A 19,079-nucleotide genomic window follows, 5' to 3' on the forward strand; every position below is an offset into this window, starting at 1 on the left:
TCTCCAACAGGTCCTGTATGTATGCTGCCACCATCACTGCTGGACTCAGACTGTCTTGCCTTGATCTCCAGCTCCTTGAGACTCAGTTCATGAGCTAACAAAAGCTTTTTCTCAGCCAGAGCTCTCTCAGCTTCAATCTGCTTGGCTGCTCTTTCAGCCTCAGCTTGTTTGTCTTCTCTTTCTGCTCTCCGTTCCTCCTGTTGAGCCTCAATTTTAAATTTTGCCATTTGCAATTGAAACTCTCTCTCCTTTCCTGTGCGGTCAGGCTTTGATCAGAGACACAGCTCCCTGGTTTGGCAGGGGGCACAATTGCAGTGGTAACATTATCCATAAATGGAAAGAAATCCTCTGAGGGGCCATCTTCTGGGCCCTCCTCCTCAGCATCCTGCTCTGAATGGGCTTCTGCCCAGGCCCTCAGTGCCATTTGAAATTCCTAATTTCTGGAGGCACCCCTGTGTGAACGGGCAAAACTGACACCCACACCATTTTCCACGCATCTCCTCCTCTGCGGCCCTTTGCAGAGATTTTTCACTCAAACCAGGTACTTTGTGCTTGGAAGAGACTTTGGGGGTCATTCTAACTCTGGCGGGCGGCAGAGGCCGCCCGCCAGAGTTCCCCCTCCAGAACACCGCTCCGCGGTCCGAAGACCGCCGCGGTGATTCTGTGTTTCCCGCTGGGCTGGCGGGCGACCGCCAAAAGGCCACCCGCCAGCCCAGCGGGAAACCCCTTCCCACGAGGAACCCGGCTCCGAATGGAGCCGGCGGAGTGGGAAGGGTGCGGCGGGTGCAGTTGCACCCGTCGCGAATTTCAGTGTCTGCTAAGCATACACTGAAATTCTTTGTGGGGCCCTCTTACGGGGGCCCCTGCAGTGCCCATGCCATTGGCATGGGCACTGTAGGGGCCCCCAGGGGCCCAACGACACCCCATACCGCCATCCTGTTCCTGGCGGCCGAACCGCCAGGAACAGGATGGCGGTATGGGGTGTCGGAATCCCCATGGCGGCGCAGATTCCTTAGGGCAGCGGAAAACCGGCGGGAGACCGCCGGTTTTCCCTTTCTGACCGCGGCCAAACTGCCGCGGTCAGAATGCCCTTGAGAGCACCGCCAGCCTGTTGGCGGTGCTCTCGCGGTCGTTGACCCTGGCGGTCAATGACCGCCAGGGTCAGAATGACCCCCTTTGTTTGCTTTTAAAAGACTTAAGACACTTTGGGCCTCATTCCTACTCCGGCGGGCGGCGGGCGCCGCCCGCCAGGCGGGAACCACCATATGGCCGCTCCGCGGTCGAAAGACCGCTGGGGCCATTCCGACCTTCCCGCTGGGCCGGCGGGAATGCGGCCTGCATCACTGAAGCCGGCTCCGAATGGAGCCGGCGGTGTTGCAGGTGTGCGATGGGTGCAGTTGCACCCGTCGCGCTTTTCACTGTCTGCTAAGCAGACAGTGAAAAGCATGCTGGGGCCCTGTTAGGGGGCCCCTGCACTGCCCATGCCAGTGGCATGGGCAGTGCAGGGGCCCCCAGGGGCCCCAGGACACCCGTTCCCGCCATCCTCTTCCTGGCGGTGAAAACCGCCAGGAACAGGCTGGCGGGAAGGGGGTCGGAATCCCCATGGCGGCGCTGCTTGCAGCGCCGCCATGGAGGATTAGCCCAGCCGGCTTTACCGCCGTGGTCGGAATGGGCTTTGAAGCACCGCCAGCCTGTTGGCGGTGCTTCAGTCATCCGCGACCGTGGCGGTCATGGACCGCCAGGGTCAGAATGACCCCCATTATATCACTTTTCAGTGATATCTTTACATTTTCTTATTGCATCTTTGATCGTTTTTGACCTGAAAATATCCAGATAAATATCATATATTTTTCTAAACACTGTGTGGTTTATTTTTGTGGTGCTATATGGTGTTATTGTATGATTTATTGCACAAATACTTTACACATTGCCATCTAAGTTAAGCCTGACTGCTCAGTGCCGAGCTACCAGAGGGTAGGCACAGGATAATTTGGACTGTGTGTGACTTACCCTGACTTGAGTTAGGATCCTTGCTTGGACAGAGAGTAACCTGACTGCCAACCAAAGACCCCATTTCTAACATTGGTGATCAGCGGTGAGGATAGGACTTGACTCCTACACCATCCCAGGAGTAACAATGTAATGTAGTGAAGAATCGAGACTTAAAGCAATCCTTAACAACAAAAGTATTAGGTATGGGATGTAGTTGGCTTGGTCACCTGTATGGAGTCAAGAGAGCACTTAATAATCTGCCCAAAAATTCCTTGAGAGGTCACACTCCATAAGAGGTGCTGTTCGGCACACAAATTTATGTTTCAGATCTTGATGGCTCTGGCACGGAGATGGCAGATACACCTTTTTACATAAATGAAAGTGTTACTGTCTTGCAGGAATTACAACAGTTCTGTGATGAAAATGTGTCTGCCTGTGCTGCCTCCTTGGGACTAAAGGATGCATCAGTAACATCTATCGGCTGGATTCTAAAAGTTGGAGATCTAGTATGAGAAAAGATTGCTGTGAAAAAGGAGTTTGGTCCATCATATTGTGCACTGCTTCCAGTCATGAGAATACATGGTACACAAACTGTTATTCTATCACCGCTGCCTGGATCAAAAGAAAATCGCTTTGTCTCCATTGATAATGTCAAGCTACAGCATATGACTGATCCTCCACTGCAGTCCTAGTGGACTCCTGGGTAGTTCCTGAATCCCTCTCACTACTGAACAGGTTTTGAGCAGCAATGCTGACACTTTTTTTGAGTTTGGGGAGGGTGGAAAATGATCTTCATGAGTACCAATATCTTCATCTGCGCCAAGATACGACCAAGGTAATGAGAACTACTACTTTAATGCAACTCAAATGGATAGCATTGCTCCAGCTTTTGCACTAACTTCTTCTGGATATTTTGCAGATCAAGATGATTTGTCTTTTGACTCATCCACTTCTTCTGTGCCACCATTGTCAAGAGCACGGAAGCTGATAAATTGGCTTAACGATAATTATCTCATTCATCCATGGGCCTATCTGTGGCTTTTATTAACTGTTCTTGCCTTTCTTCTTTGGATTGGGTTTGACATCATATTTTTCTACTGATACAGGGTTATTACTTTCCTGAATGTTCTGCAGTCCAACTGAGCAAGTATCCGAAAGACTATTTTAAATTATGCACAATGGGAACCTTTTCTCACCCCACCATTGGGGAGTTTAAAACAGAAGTTTATATATATTTCTGGGCATAACGTTCAAGATGCTGCACCCTATTATTTCAAATACCCTGTAAAGAAAATGCACAATGTATTGTTGACTGATACATAATTGATTTATTCTGATTCCTTTTTTCCAGGTTGGCTTTAAAAGGCTGGCTATGACTATAGGATGAAGTTGATTGACTAGAAGAGTGTTTGGGGAACTAGTCATTGGCAAGTACAGGGAAGGGAAGCCTTATTTAGAGCACGTCTCATACCATTACAAATTATATTTTTAAAGTACACAGTGCAGAAGACAAGTTGTTTAGGGTTGGCGAAAACTAAAGAGTTATATGTGCCTAGTATTCCCACTCCTGCAAAATTTCAGAAATGGCAAAAACACATTAATGCAACAGAAGGACAGCTCGATGAACAGGTAAAAGAATTGAAATTTCAACACAACACTTTCACGTCCTGGAGGGTGGTTATTGTGGCCAGTGGACACAAATGGATGTCATGTGCATTTTGCAAACTCCACAGGGGGTTTTAGAGCCAACAGACCAGACCCTCGCTATGTGTCATCAAAAAATTTGGGTTTTGTGACAACATAAAGTATGGGAAAATTATGCCTGCAGTGGTTAAACATTTCCTCACTAGATGCTGTAAAAGAACACCTCAGTCTCCTGTATAATAACAAAAACTTACAAGACTTTCTGTAGAAGACAACGTAAAAGTGCATCATATATTCAACTGATAATGAAGTTTGGAAACTTTCACAAGAAGAAGCCGCATATATAAGGCATATAGATCATGAAAACTTACTGAAATCATTAGCGGCGGAAGATAATGGCATTAACACTCTGTCTGACTGCATAAAGACTCTTAACAACATTATTTCTTCTGCAATTGACAATATGAAACTGACATGTCATCTTTACAACATGGACAGAGTCCAGTTAGGTTGGACTCTACAGACATTGAAAAATGGTTGTGTTCCATGGCATTATGTCAGGGCTAAGGACCTGCTTGCCACATTCAACTTGACACGACAATAACAAATAATGGCTAAAAATAAAGCAACTTATATTATGCTGAACATAGAAAAATTTGAAAAGTTGCCTTTTACTGTGGCAGAAATACCATCTGCTGTGTGGCTAGTTCATGGGGTTATCAATCTGCCTACTTCAACACTCCAATTCACATCCTGCTTGAAACACATTCCTGTAGTCAGATATGAAAGGCTAGTAGATAGTTACATTTCTGAGTTGTGAGAGCTACCCTTTTCACACATTTGTTGCAATGGCATGAAGGAGGTCTTTCTTAGTGGCAGCAAATGCTAAACTTCTGGGAACCATTCAATGATTTGTAAACAACTTTCCTTGCATAGAACATGTAACCCCTCTGCAGCGAATTTGGCCTGTGATCTGAAGGGAGTTTTGGTCCCCTTGATTTGACCAGCATTCCAGGTGCCCTCAAATGGAAGTTATGCACTTCTAAACAGTGAGAGCTGCTGTGGAATGTGAGCCGGAATTGTTTATGTAGTTTCTGTCTCCCAAATTGTAACTTGTTGCGATAACGTCCTTTTTCCTCCCTACGCTACAGACGAAAGTAATAGACATCTGGCATCATATTGCTACTTGTAATGTAAACTTTGACAAGCTGAGCAGACTAAAACCTCTATTGTTTCAGAAATATGTAGCGCTGATATCTGCACCCGAGACCTACGCACTCTAAGAAGCAAGGTCATCCATGGAAATTCAGTCCCTTTTAAATACAAATTTTCTGAGACACTCTGGTGAGCTCGTGGGATGAATATTTAATGCGTCCAATACTGCTGGGATTGTACACTTTTTTAATCCTGTTGGTCTGGGTTTGTCAGCACCTTTTCATTTAAATTTGGCATTATACCTTTAGCCATACACTCAATATTTGTGGGCAGTTTTGGAGATTCCCAATTATTTTGGCCTTAATTGGTGGCATGTCGCTGTTGCTATTTTTCATTTGTAATGGCTGCTCCATTTCAACAAGGAGGACTGATGGCGCTTCCACCAGCGCAACTGTGTCATAAAAGTATGATGCAGTATTTTGAAGCACTACCTTGAAGAACTGGAGTGCAACTGGTCTCTGTCATTTAGAGTGATACTGAACTGTGTGCAGCCCATGTTCCATTGCCTTTGGTGCCTTTTCAAATATGCACTTCAACTATGTCTTTCACTGTACACTGATCTGTTGATATTCTTGATGAGGGCTCATTACCAGACATGCTAGTTGAGGGTGTGTTTGTTATGGGAAGCTTCCAATGAGCTACACTTTATGTATCAGCTGGCTCTGGACACTTCAACATCTGGAACTACATGGAATTCCACTGCCTCAGCTGGAACTGAGGTCTTGGAACACGAGTGCTCTTTATTTTCCCTTGGCACTTATTTGGTTACATTAACATCTCCTGAAGTGGGATCTTTACTTGAATCTATTTTTATGGATCCAATTGACAATTTTCAAAGTGACAATGACTTTTAAATGTGATATTCGGCTTTTGACAACAAAGTAGTTCTGTTTTAAATTGACCAGTTTTTAAGTTGGCCTGCTTTAGTATGCTGTGCTTGTCACCTTGGAAATGTGTATATTTGCTTCAATTTTAATTTACTACTGACTGGGTTTTCATCTACACTTTGAACCGACAAGGGGAAGGTGTCATGAGGTTATTTCGGTGAGCTTTTATTGGCATGTTATTTTAGCCATAGGCCTACAGCTTGTGCCCTTTAGCACATTAATAATTCATTTCAATCTCTGTGCAGAAGCTTCATTCTGTGGTGATGTTTTATTTCTTTTACCTCATACACTTTTAGACCAGGAACTGTTTTCATTCTTCTTAGAAGGACATTCTTGTTCTGTGCTCTGTTTAAGGCTGTATCCGATATTGTTGTCAGTACAAAGTAGGAACACCACAGTCTTTATCACTTCACAGGGAACTTATGTATCCTTACATTGGGACAGTTTTCTCAGAACACCAGATGTTTTATTATAAAACATCCCTATGCCCCCTCTATGTTAGAAGGAGAGTTCCAACCAGAAAACTGCCACTGCATGCTGCTGCTTCATTGCAGCTATCTTCTGAGACTTGTAGTCTTTTCCGCCTACATAAGAGAGGACTCTCAGTAAGGCCAACAGCCCTCTTCACTACTACCATATCCCAGTATGGGGGTTGGTGTCTTTGTAGAGATCTTGAAGGGCAGATTAGAGCTAACACTTCTGTCCTCTAGTAGACCTTAGTGGCGTAGGTAGGAATTCTAACCCATAGCATTATGACACTATGGTGGGACTTTTATTATGTTCACTTTCCTTGTCACCGCATTGCTATTATTTTTTTTTAATTGTTCTAATCATTACAGTACATGCTATATTATCTAGAACAGAGTTGGTTCAATAACATATTGAACCAATACCTGCTTCTGTTTGTCTTTGCATGTGTGAGATGAATGTAACTGAGAGAAAAGTCTGAGATCTGTTACATCACAATTTCCCTGAGAAATCAGAATGTCATGTGCACGGCTGCCACAGATCACCACCACTTCCCTGTGTTGATGAGGTACTGCTAGCTGGCTGAAAGAGCAAGGCTGACAATTGTCAAGTGGTGTGGATTTGGACTCTGTTCCCACAATCTGGTGATGCTGCCACCCAAATCCAGCAGACTCATTAGCATAATGAGAGCCAACATAACAACACAATGTTGAACAAACATAAGAAAAATGTTTGAATCATATATACAGGCAAAGAGTGTCTTTTAAAAACTGAATTTTGCTATCTAGACCAGTGGTTAATAATCTGTGGCCCTGGGATCCATGGGGGTTGTGACACCTACTCAGAAGGTCTGTCAATGCTTAGAAATTAAATAATATTAACAGATTAATAGAGTGCATATAAATAATGAAGCAATATATAAAATTGAACATTTTAAAACATTTTCTAAAACTGGACAAATTTAAAATCGGAGACTAAAAACTAAGTTGGTATCCTGAGGTTGATCCCTGGAAGCAGTGCAAGTTTATCAACCATAACACAATATGGACAACTGGTAGCCTCAATTGAACTTAGAAAAGTTCCAACATCCCCTTTACAGGTAAAATATTTTTTTTTTTCATATTTGTGAATTAAGTAAAATATCAAACCATTTGTGTATTTCTTTGATGAATCATGGTGGCTGTATGTTTGTGTATTGTTTTGTGGTGCAAACCACTGAAACTGATTAGGCCAGTGTCTTTGGCTTTCAGTAATAACTCAGTGAGTTTTCTCTGATTCCAATAATGATTCAGTGGGGTCCCTGGATTCCAGTAATGACTAAGCGGGGTCCTGAGAAGTCACAAGGTTAAGATCTATTGATCTAGACAATATGCTCCTACTCCAACTAGGTGATATAGTTATACAAATGGGTTATTGTATAATGCTTATAGTGATTGCAAAAATGATTGTCAATGTTTTGGTCTACTAAAGCTGTATGTAGCTGAGACTATCCTTTAGGCAAAAAGGCATTCACCGCAATTAAGCATCCCATTACTGAAAATAAATAATTACATTTTACTACAGCTGTGTTAGAAATGGGGTCTTTGGTTGGCAGTCAGGTTACCCCCTGCCCAAGCAAGGACCCTCACTCTTAGTCAGGGTAAAGGAGGATCATCCTCAGTTAACCCCCGCTCACCCCCTTGGTAGCTTGGCACGAGCAGGCAGGCTTAACTTCAGAGACCAGGTGTAAAGTATTTGTACCAACACACACACAGTAATATAGTAAAAAACACCACAAAAAGACTCAACGCAGGTTTAGAAAAATTGCCAATATTTATCTAAACAAAACAAGACCAAAGTGACAAAACTCCAACACATACAAGCCAAAGTTATGAATTTTTAAAGATTAAACTCAAAAATAGCACTTATAAATACAAAATGCTGTGATGAGGGGATAGCACGGCGTGTGACGGAGTAATTCCCAACAATCCAATGCCAATGGCGCCGGGTACGGAGTCATGCAGACCACAGGTACAGTACATTAGTAAACTGTGAGAACTGGTTGGTGCGTGAAGTCGGGGATCGTGGTGTTTGCTGGATCCGAGGCGGCATTGGTTCTGGTGCTGCGGGGTGAAGGAGCAGAGGTGTCATGAAGAGGCGTCAGGTCCTTGCTTTGGAGCGGTGGAGGGGAGATGTCGTCGGTGCGAAGCTTGAATCAGCCCACTTTGGGCGAAGTCAAGACGTGGTGCGCCGACTTCCACAGAGTCGTGGACTTCGGTGGGGCTACACCGGTGTCAGGCCTGCAAGGGTCGTCGCACTCCAGTGAGGATCACGGAGTCGGTTGCAGGCGGCGTCACGGGATTAGGCAGTGGTGTCGGTCCGGAGTCGTTCGAAGTCGGTTTTCTTGGATTTTCACCAGCTTCTCCTTTCAAGGGCCCAGGGACTGGATAGGGCACCATTTGTCAGGCAGGAGTCTCAGCAGGGATCCTAGGTGCTGGTAGGGGAAGTCTTTGAAGGCCCTGAGACTTCAAAACAAGGGGCAAGCTCAGTCCAAGCCCTTGAAGATTCTTCACAAGCAGGAATGAGCAACAAAGTCCAGTCTTTGTCCCCCCCTTTACAGACAGAAGCAACAACTCCAGGACAGCTCCACAAACTACAGTCACAGGCAGGGCAGCACTTCTCCTCAGCTCTTCTGCTCTTCTCCTTGGCAGATGTTCCTCTTCATTCCAGAAGTGATCTAATTTCGGTTGCTTTTCTTATACCCCTTTCTGCCTTTGAAGTAGGCCTACTTCAAAGGAAAGTCTCTCTTGTGAAATCCTGCCTTGCCCGGGCCAGGCCCCAGACACACACCAGGGGGTTGGAGACTGCATTGTGTGAGGGCAGGCACAGCTCTTACAGGTGTGAGTGACCACTCCTCCCCTCCCTCCCAGCACCTACAGCTCAGCAAGATATGCAGGCTACACCCCTGCTCCCTTGTGCCACTTGTCTATAGAGAGGTGCAAACAGCCCAACTGTCAAATTGACCCAGACAGGGAATCCACAAACAAGCAGAGTCACAAAATGCTTCAATCAAGAAAATGCCTACTTTCTAAAAGTGGTATTTTCAAACATGCAATCTAGAAACCAACTTCACTAAAAGATGTATTTTTAAATTGTGAGCTCAGAGACCCTAAACTGCATATTTCTATCTGCTCCCTAAGGGAATCAGCACTTTAATAATATTTAAAGGCATCCCCCTATGTTAACCTATGAGAGAGGCAGGCCTTGCAACAGTGAAAACCAAATTTGGCAGTATTTCACTGTTAGGACATATAAAACACATAAGTACATGTCCCACCTTTTACATACACTGCGCCCTGCCCATGGGACTACCTAGGGTCTAACTTAGGGGTGCCTTACATGTATGAAAAGGGGAGTTTTAGGCCTGGCAACTGGGTACACTCACCAAGTCAAATTGGCAGTTTAAAACTGCACACAGACACTGCAGTGGCAGGTCTGAGCCATGTTTACAGGGATACTTATGTGGGTGGCACAACAAGTGTTGCAGGCCCACTAGTAGCATTTTATTTACAGGTCCTGGGCACCTCTAGTGCACTGTACTAGGGTCTAACTAGCAAATCAAATATGCCAATCATGGAAAGTCAATTAAACATATATTTTATATAGGAGCACTTGCACTTCAGCAGTTCATAGCAGTGGTAAAGTGCTAAGAGTAACAAAAACAGCAAAAACAGAGTCCAGAACACATCAACAACCTGGGAAACAGAGGCAAAAAGTTAGGGGACAACAGGCCAAGGATGCCAAGTCTAACAAGCTTGAACCGGGCAACCACATTATTTAAAGAGCCATGCATTTCATCACAACCCCAAGGAAACTAATGTAAGTGTACTCAACAAATCCTGAAGAAGAGCCGTGTGTCAAGTCCTTTGGAAAACCCCACCAGAAATGGTGTAGAAAGAGCCCCAATTTGGGCAAAGAAAGGTAATTCTGTGTGCCTGACAGCAAAGCACAACTTCAAGGAAAATATTTTTACTGTGCTGTACACATGCCAAAGTAATGTGCCAAGAGCACTTCTAAACTGTACCATAAATGGGGTCGGGCATAGATTAATGTACACACAAATTCAGTAATTCCACCACATTCTCATTACATTTACTTCACATCTGTAGATTGCTAACTTACAATATCTATGTGGTAAAGCCCATTGGGTCTACCTAACTAATTGTAAACTATAAACCCACAAAATGAATAAAGTCATGTTAGCTCATCTCTGAGATGAATACACAAAAACACATTTATATCTTATGACACATACTTAGTGTCAGGGAAACAGTGCCCAAAGTCAAACAAATATATTAAAAGCCCATAAATGGAATGAAGACCCAGGTCATCCAATTTGAAACAACAAGGCTGGTGACTCCAGACAGATGGCATATCCATAGAAGATAGTCAACTCCAAAGATTCACATTAGTAGTTTGCTGAGGGATTAACAAGTGGTTTACTTTATTCAATGCAAACCAAGATTGTATACTGAGGAATATGCAGGTCTACAAGCTTGGATATACAATCACACCAGCAGACCTCAAAGAATTGGTACCCTTTTATAACCTCTCCTAGTCTTATTGGTTGAGACATTGGTATGTAAACCTCTATTAAGGATAAAGGCCTATGGGTAATGGTGGCAGAATGGTCTTTATTTGGTGTGTCCACAAAAGAAATTCTCAGACATATTTAATGAGGTTGAGCGTTGGATCAGCAAAACTCTGCTACATAAACACGAGGACATTTATGATGCTTCCACTTGTCTGGTTGGCACCACATTTTATTACTGTGTCTTCAAAGAGCTGCTATATACACCAGTCACCATCTATTATGGGTTATATGATCTATCGGAACATAACAATATGTGTTGCTGGGGTTAATTATTCCTTGGAGTTTGAAACTGTCAGCCATTGTTCATTATGGCTATATAGGAAATTGCACCATTTATGTCTAAGAAATTGTGTGGGTTTTTTGCATGATGGTACCATTTTAATGACTGGACCTGCTGGCATATTTTGATTATAGGATGCTGCGAAGTACATCCTAGTGTATGTACTCTGACATCTAAAACTTTATGAGTCAGCTGGCAAACACAAATTGGTTTATTTCACTTTTAGGTAAGGGCTTGGTGAAAATAAATAGAAACTGCACAACTGACTAAACAGGAAATTCCCTCATTTGGGCTACACTATCGCATCCTATGCCAAACCGTAGCTAAGCACTTGTCAGAATCACCTTTTTTTAAATGTTTAGAAACCTCTTTCTAAGTTTAAGTCACCAATATCCGACAAGGCCTTGGTACATATTTTGTAGAAGTGTGATATGCCAAAAATGGTGCTGGCATGTCTCTGCAGTAACATAATTCTACGGTTCTACTTACTGCAAAGGCAAAGGCATCCTTTTTTATTGGCAAAGGCATGTTTTATGTATATAGTCCATATTTACTAAATGTGGATTGGGAAGGCACTAGAAAATTCCCCTTTATTTTATTTTGCTAGTTACTAAAAGTCAAATCCCTAGGTGAGTTTTGACTTTTAGGATAAATGACACAGGGATGATTTAAAAAAAAAAAAGAATTAGCTCTGTCTGGCTCATGGCAATTCAATAGACTGATCCAACACACTCTCCCGTTCTGAAATTACATTAATTAGAATTTCCCAGCCCAGAACTGATTTTGAATATTTATTATCAGCCCCCATAAGAGCGCTCTCAGTAAACAAAGGGCATCTTGGGGCAGCTGAAGTACCGAATGATTCCTGGTAGGATAATAGTATGAAGTTAATCACATAAACATCAACCTACTATTTGTGAAGGAAGGGTAGGAGAGAGATAACACCAAATAGCCACACGAAGAACAGACATGATCTCTGAAAACAGAGAAAGTGTGAGGACCGGACTTTGAAGCTCATAAGTTTCCAGGTAAAATGGCTTCTCTCACCTGGTTGGGATCGTAGAACAAGATCAGTCTCAGAAGGATTTTCATTGGTAAAAAGGGCGACCCTCCCCAATTTAAAACGTAAGTCCATAGCTCATGAGAAGGCTGGCATCAGTGGAAAAAGCTTTCTGGTATCTTGGAAAGTACCCACTACAGTGCACTCTATGTATGATTTAGATTTGCTGAAAAGATGGGAAGGACCTATGTGGGAACATAGTGAGGGTAGATTCAGGATCGTCCACCACCACTGGGAGTCTGCTAATAACTCTTGGGGATTCCACGACCACTTGGAATCAGAACACTAGTGGACTTGTGGACTTGGAGAGGGCAAGAAGAAGATGGTGGTACAATCTGTTTGCTGTCTGCATGGGAGAAGACTCAACCCTGGCTGGATTGTGCCCTCCATTGTAATCAGGCTCTGGATGTGATCTCAAATGGCAAAGGGTGCTGACCTGCTATAGTCTACCGATAAATCAGGGAAAATATAGCACTTTGAAAGAAGTGGTTCACAGGCCCAATGGATTGCTGCCCTAAGGAAATGGGGTAAAAACATCTGTCCCATGAGTATGGGGCATAAATCTCTCAAAATGGCCCCTGAAAGTTTGATAGCATTTGGACCATTCAATAAGACCTTATTTAACCTTTGTAAAAATATAGACTTAAATATGTTTTGATCTTCAGAGAACCGGGGCTATCCAAGAAAGGTCTTGACCTAGAAGACCACAATTTCTAGAATCCTTCTGTGCTACAGCTAACCTTGCACAGAAGTTACCTGGATGTTTGATTCCTGCCCAGCTAAGGCTCACAGGCTACATATGTTGAGAAGTCATTCAGGGGCATATTGACGAGCCCCTTGCACCACTGTTGCATCACTTTTTGTGACACACCAGCAGCACAAACCTTGAAATCATGTCCATGAAGCCACGCAAAGCTACTTTGTGTGGCTTTGAGTGGTCTCATAGATATAGAGTAAGGCAAGGCAGCAGAAACCGCTGTGTTGCCTACCTCTGCACAAGGGAGGCATTCCATGGGTGTTGTGGTGAGTGCTCCCACCACAACACCCAGGGATTTTGGCATATCCAGAGATTTACAAGACCTTGTAAAACTGGGGATGCTCCAAAACCTTACGCCTTCCCATGGGAGGTGAAACGAGGAGAAATATTTTTATTTCTCCTTGTTTCTTCCTCTTTCTATGTGTGCTGCATTGTGCAGCACACATAGAGGAAAAAGCCTCCCAAGATTGTTTTTGTGCAGTATATCCCGTCTGCTAAAATCTGAATCCAATTATATCCTATGGGATTTCGATTTTGGCAGACAGGATATCCGTCAGTGTTATGATGGAGTAACTTATCTGCCAATATCTAAATCAGGGCCAAAGTCTTTTAATTCAATTGTATTGCTTTTAGGAAACATATTTAAAACCTGACCTTAATTTTCTGCTATTGCCACAAAAAAAAAAGAAACGTCTCATTTTGCAATAAATACTTCAGGTTGTGGCCCTCCTTAAAAAACAATACAAACAGTGGCTCAGAACGAAGAATTTCAGAGAAGAGACCATGGCTGAAATACATAGTGCAAACACAGATAACATAATGATGTTAAAACGAAGTCACTACACTTGGTATACAAGCCCTTAATTACAAGGGTAATGTGAATACTTAGGGTAGAAGCAAAGCGTACTGTGGATGCTGCTCGTCTGCATGTTGATGAAGTTGTGGGCTCCAAGCTCTCTCCAACATGATGTTTCCCTAGGGAGTTGGGGACATACCTTGGTCCTGATTAGACTGTAGGGAGCAAAGGCAGCAGCGGCTGGCAAATAGGCACTGTGGGGTCGGGGGCAAATGTGGTGTTGGTGCATGCATGCAAGCAAGGATAGTGGTGTGTGTAAATAAAAAAAAAAAGAAACACTTACCCTGCTTGCTGCATGATGTCGGACGTCCTCCTCGGACTCCAGCTTATTCTTTTAAGCAATCCTGCCGCTGCTCTCATGCTGGTAACCAGCATGTGGGCAGTGTTAGGAGTGGAGGGAGCAGCCTCTCTCGGCACTCTCAATAGTAATGGAGTCCTGCGCTTTCTCTAACCCAGCTATCTTAAGACAGCTAGGATAGAGAAGTTCAAAATGCACATGTCTGGCTTGCTGTCTCAAGACAGCCAGACAAAAAACACATGTGCACTTCAAACTATGCACAGCTCGCTGCTACCACTCAGCAGCAGTGACCCTGCTTCGTCCTGACACTTGGTTCAGGACAGGAGGATGGAAAATAAAATGTCAATAAATTAACTTTACTCCTGGTAAAGGGTAAGATATTTATATTATGTGGTAAATACCGAGACCCTGTGCTTGTATGATTTATTCTGGTTGTTACTGTGTTAAATTATAAATTGTATGCTTAATTATTGTTTCATGCCCTACGTTCACATGTATCAGGATTTATAATACATTTTCTTTGGTTTCTCAGGGGAAAAATACAGGAGAGTGCTAATTACAACATTAGTCAGAATTGTGAGCCCTCCATAAACTTCCCTTTGCACAGGGATCACAATTCCCCCCATCTCTTAATAATGGCGTAAATTGAAAGAGATGAACTGCTCTGATGTAAGCTCTTTATACACTACAAGCGTCTTTGTTTCACGTGTGCCAAGATTACCCGTCACAACATGAGATGAAATGTTAAATACAACTTTACAAAATGTACAACACACTATTTGGGTCATTGTAGAGAAACAAGCTAGAGGATGTAGTATTTTTTTTCACATGAAATTTGATTGTAATATATATTTTTGCCATACAATATTTATTTCATAAAGTTGAACTAACATTTTGAATTAAAATTTGACGTTAATGTGTTTGCTCATGGGACACATGTACAAGAGACTATAACCACTTCCAATTGATAATAGTTTTGGTAAGACTACTCTAATTAGTACCCATTTCATGATCATTAAGCAAGATGAAAAGTGTTATTAATTAAAGAAAGGTTACTTTTACATTTGAAACATGCCTCTTGTCGAACAGTCTTTAAAAGTTAATCCTATGGTAAATTAGTTAACTTGACCTTTATTATTTAAAAAAATACACATTGAAATGATTTGCATTTCAGACTAAATGACAGCAAGAATTAATCAATGTGTTCTTCGTTACACTTGGGTATTGCTAGGAGTGCGTGGCGATACTAGCACCCCACATAAATTGATCCCAAGAGCAACCAAGTGCTGAGAATTTTTCAATAAAACCTTAAAGATGATCCTTTTGACTAAGTAAGATTAAAATGGTCCAAGTGAAGTCCTTTCACAAGACTTTGTGAGTAGACCAAAGCAGAGTACATCATTCAAAGACAAACAAGAAGGCAAGCATTGGAATAGTGAAGCTGAAGGTCTTATTTAAACCATTATTAGCCCTAGTGGACACATTGTTTTCAATGGAGCTCCTAATATTCCAGTGTTCATATGCACATATCAGACTCCACTGCAGTATGTACGAGGATGTAATGAAGGTGAGGGCGTACATGAACCTTTGTATCATCAAAAGTGCTTCTGGGGCTTTTTTTTCAGTTAAAGGGGCTTCTTAGAGGACAAGTGCTCCCTGCGCTAACTGGCTTCAGTGAAGTGGACCTTATGATTACCAAGCGGTATCAAGGCACTTCTGTCATATTTCAAATGTGTAGGTGCTCTTCCAGCCTTTGCACCTTCTTAAAAAACATGCACTTTATTTTTTGATGAGGAACCAGTGTAAAGGATTGTAGCACTTTTTTTCTATATGAATATGACAACTAAGTAAACGTCCATTGTCAATCAGGGCTCTCGTGCCACACCAGCTGACGGTCATCTCAAGGATGGCAAACCTTTGTGTCAGCCATGGAGTCCTAGAGTGGAGTCAGGGAGCATCACAGGGAGCCCACGACCGCAGCAGCTGGATTCAGGTATACATTTCAGCCTTTGTGTCGGGCTTTCAAACTCTGGCAAATGTAAAAAACTAAGGCCCATATTTATACTTTTTTAGCGCCGCATTTGCGTCAATTTTTGACGCAAAAGCGGCGCAAACTTGCAAAATACAATTGTGTTTTGTAAATTTGCGCCGTTTTTGCGTCAAAAAGCGGCGCAATTTCGGCGCTAAAAAAGTATAAATATTGCTTTATAAATGTAAAAATATATGCACTTACTGTTTGTGCAGCTGACAGATGGAAAATGGATACAATGGTTGAGAAAAGTCCACGGGCCATGATGGATGTAGGCTGTCAATGCACCCTCTTTCCTGTAGTCCATATAGCCTTCAATCCAAATATGTACAACCCTGCTTCACACCCTTAATGAACGATGGGTGAATCTGTTGATCTGCAAAGGCACCTGCACCCTCGGCTGTGCGGGTATAGAATGACTTTATGGGCCTGTGATCTAACTGGTAATGTTGCATAAGGTCCTAGTTAGCACACATTTTTGTGACTAATGATATGCTCTGTGTGCATGCCCTCATCTATCTCTTCATATACGAAGATACTGAAAAATGAAGTTGTGTGTGACTTACCCGAGTCTCTGCACCTCACTGTTAGCCAGAGAACGGATCCCTGGACCTCCGAAAAACAACCTTTTTAGCCAGAACCTCATTACTAGTATTAAGGAATACTTTGGTGTTGATTGCAGTTAGATAACTAATTCATTAAGTAGTCTTAGGCAAAGAATATTGAAGTTATGTTCCTATATTATGTCCTATATTATGCCACCAATCTGTGACTTGATGAAGAGATTTGTATCTATTTATAGTATTGAGGTGCTAAACTTGCTTTTTGGGGGACTGCTATTACCCAGAAGTGGGAGGATTGAATCTGAACAGTGAATTTTTTGATTAAATCTTCAAAAGGGCTTCGGAACTTAACAGATTCATGTGTTCTTGCAACTAACAATCTTCATGGTTAATGAACTCAAAGAGAGAAGTACGTACTGGCCATAGAACCCTCGTCTCCTTGCAATGAAGGTATAGCGATTTGTAAACGTCGCCAGGACCCAAAGATGACAAAATACATTGAAATATGATGTTCGTTTTGGATTGTTTCCCCTTTCAGTGCTGGAAATTTTTTCATATAATTCAACTTTAGGTTGTTGAAGAACATGTACCCCTTTGGTTACTTTGTGCACCCTTATAAACTGTATGTTTTTTCACCACATTCAGGTTATGTTTTAGTGCAAATCCTGCTTCAGAATTTCGTTGCTGAATGACGATATAATAAAGTGTGGCAATATTGTCATTTTCATATTTTGATGAATTACTGTAGACATACATATATCCCCGAATGCCAATGAATGAAGTATTGCCCTGAATGCATGGAGTCTGACAATACTAAATATATCGGGGTTTTCTTAGGGAATGTAGTCTGCACAATATAAAAAGTAATAGGAGTGCAAATCACACATTTGTGGCAAAATCACCGATTATGGTCCACTGTTGATTTGATGAAAATATGAAACTCGGGACTCTTCAGAGAGTGTAAAAACGACACAGTTTAATTATGTACAACCTAAAGATTACCGTATAGTTAGCCAGACCTCCCTTGACCGGATTTACCGGACAGTAAAACACACTAGTACTGATGCCTGTCAAACTATTAGCATTTTGCTTTCCGAAATATGTTAATTCTCTTTAGTTTCCCTCAAACAGAAAGATATCCCTGTTGAAGCTTCACTTCTTCTTCATGGTCTCTCGTGTGTGGGGGTATCAGACATATATGGGTTGTCTATGGATTGGGGCGTACCCGGGAGATAAACCGGATGCAGTCCATTTGCAAAATTTGGAAAGCAACTGAAAGTAAAATGCTGCTGTTTTGAGGTACTACACTTTAGTTACAAGTATCACCTATGGGTGGTTGGAAACATATGACAACCATATATTTTCAACCATCAGGTTTTACAGTTTTTGTTTAAATTTTTTCCCAACACATGGTAATTCCTACCAGTCAGTCTCATGCAGGAACATATCCATGACAAGACTTGGTATCCTTGGCATGGAGGCATCACACATGCATTCGTCTACTATGCATCCAGGGTGCCTGCTGGTGATAAACTGGGTGCAGTGAATTTAGGTACACTGGGAAGGAACGCAAATCAAAATATCGGTTTAGGGTACCTGTCTTTTGGATACAGGTATCATTCCTGCATTGTACAGGAACACATGATAGTTATATATTTTCAACATATAGGCATCCTACTTTTTCTACAGCAGGGTTCCAGACCTGTCTTGCCCTTTGTGGCTGGTGAGAGAATACACTGAAACATGAAATTTGACAGGTGTTTTGCATTTTTTTCTAAAACATGGTCATCTCCCATGTGTTGGAAATTGGGTCTTCGATTGGCAGTCAGGTTACCACCGTCCAAGCAAGGACCCTCACTCTAGTCAAGGTAAGCCACACACAATCCAAATTATCCTGTGCCCACCCTTTGGTAGCTTGGCACTGAGCAGTCAGGCTTAACTTAGAAGGCAATGTGTAAAGTATGTGTGCAATACATCATGCAATAACACAGAATAACACCACAAAAATACACCACACAGGTTTAGAAAAATGCAGAATATTTATCTGAGTAGACTGAGGTCAAAAACGATAAAGATGCAATAAGCACAAGTTGAAATATAAATTTTAGAAGTCGTAAAATAGTCTTTAGATAAGAAATAAATGATTAATGCTTGGTTTGTCAAAGTACCTGGTGTGTTGCGTGGAAAAAGAGAGGGTGTGCGTCATATTTTCCGGTGCCCACAGACAATGTGTTATTTCTTTTCCCATAACTTAGGACTTGTGTAGTTTCTTCGGAGTGCAGTCCAGGTTCCTCACTGCGGTGCAGAGATCTTTGTTGCACCCAGGGACGATGCGGGGAAATCCTGGGCGTGCGGGGCGAGGTCAAAGGCTTGACTCATTCCAGTAATGGGATGCAT

The 19,079-nt window shown here is 42.5% G+C and overlaps 1 protein-coding gene across 1 annotated transcript in view; it reads right to left on the bottom strand.

The window, feature by feature from the left end:
* Positions 1-19,079, bottom strand: part of BDNF (brain derived neurotrophic factor) — a 230,292-nt gene that overhangs the window by 155,312 nt on the left and 55,901 nt on the right. The gene's annotated exons all lie outside the window — the stretch shown is intronic.

The sequence above is a fragment of the Pleurodeles waltl genome, chromosome 3_1 (genome assembly GCF_031143425.1).
Source record: "Pleurodeles waltl isolate 20211129_DDA chromosome 3_1, aPleWal1.hap1.20221129, whole genome shotgun sequence".
In the NCBI taxonomy this organism is placed as follows: Eukaryota; Metazoa; Chordata; class Amphibia; order Caudata; family Salamandridae; genus Pleurodeles; species Pleurodeles waltl.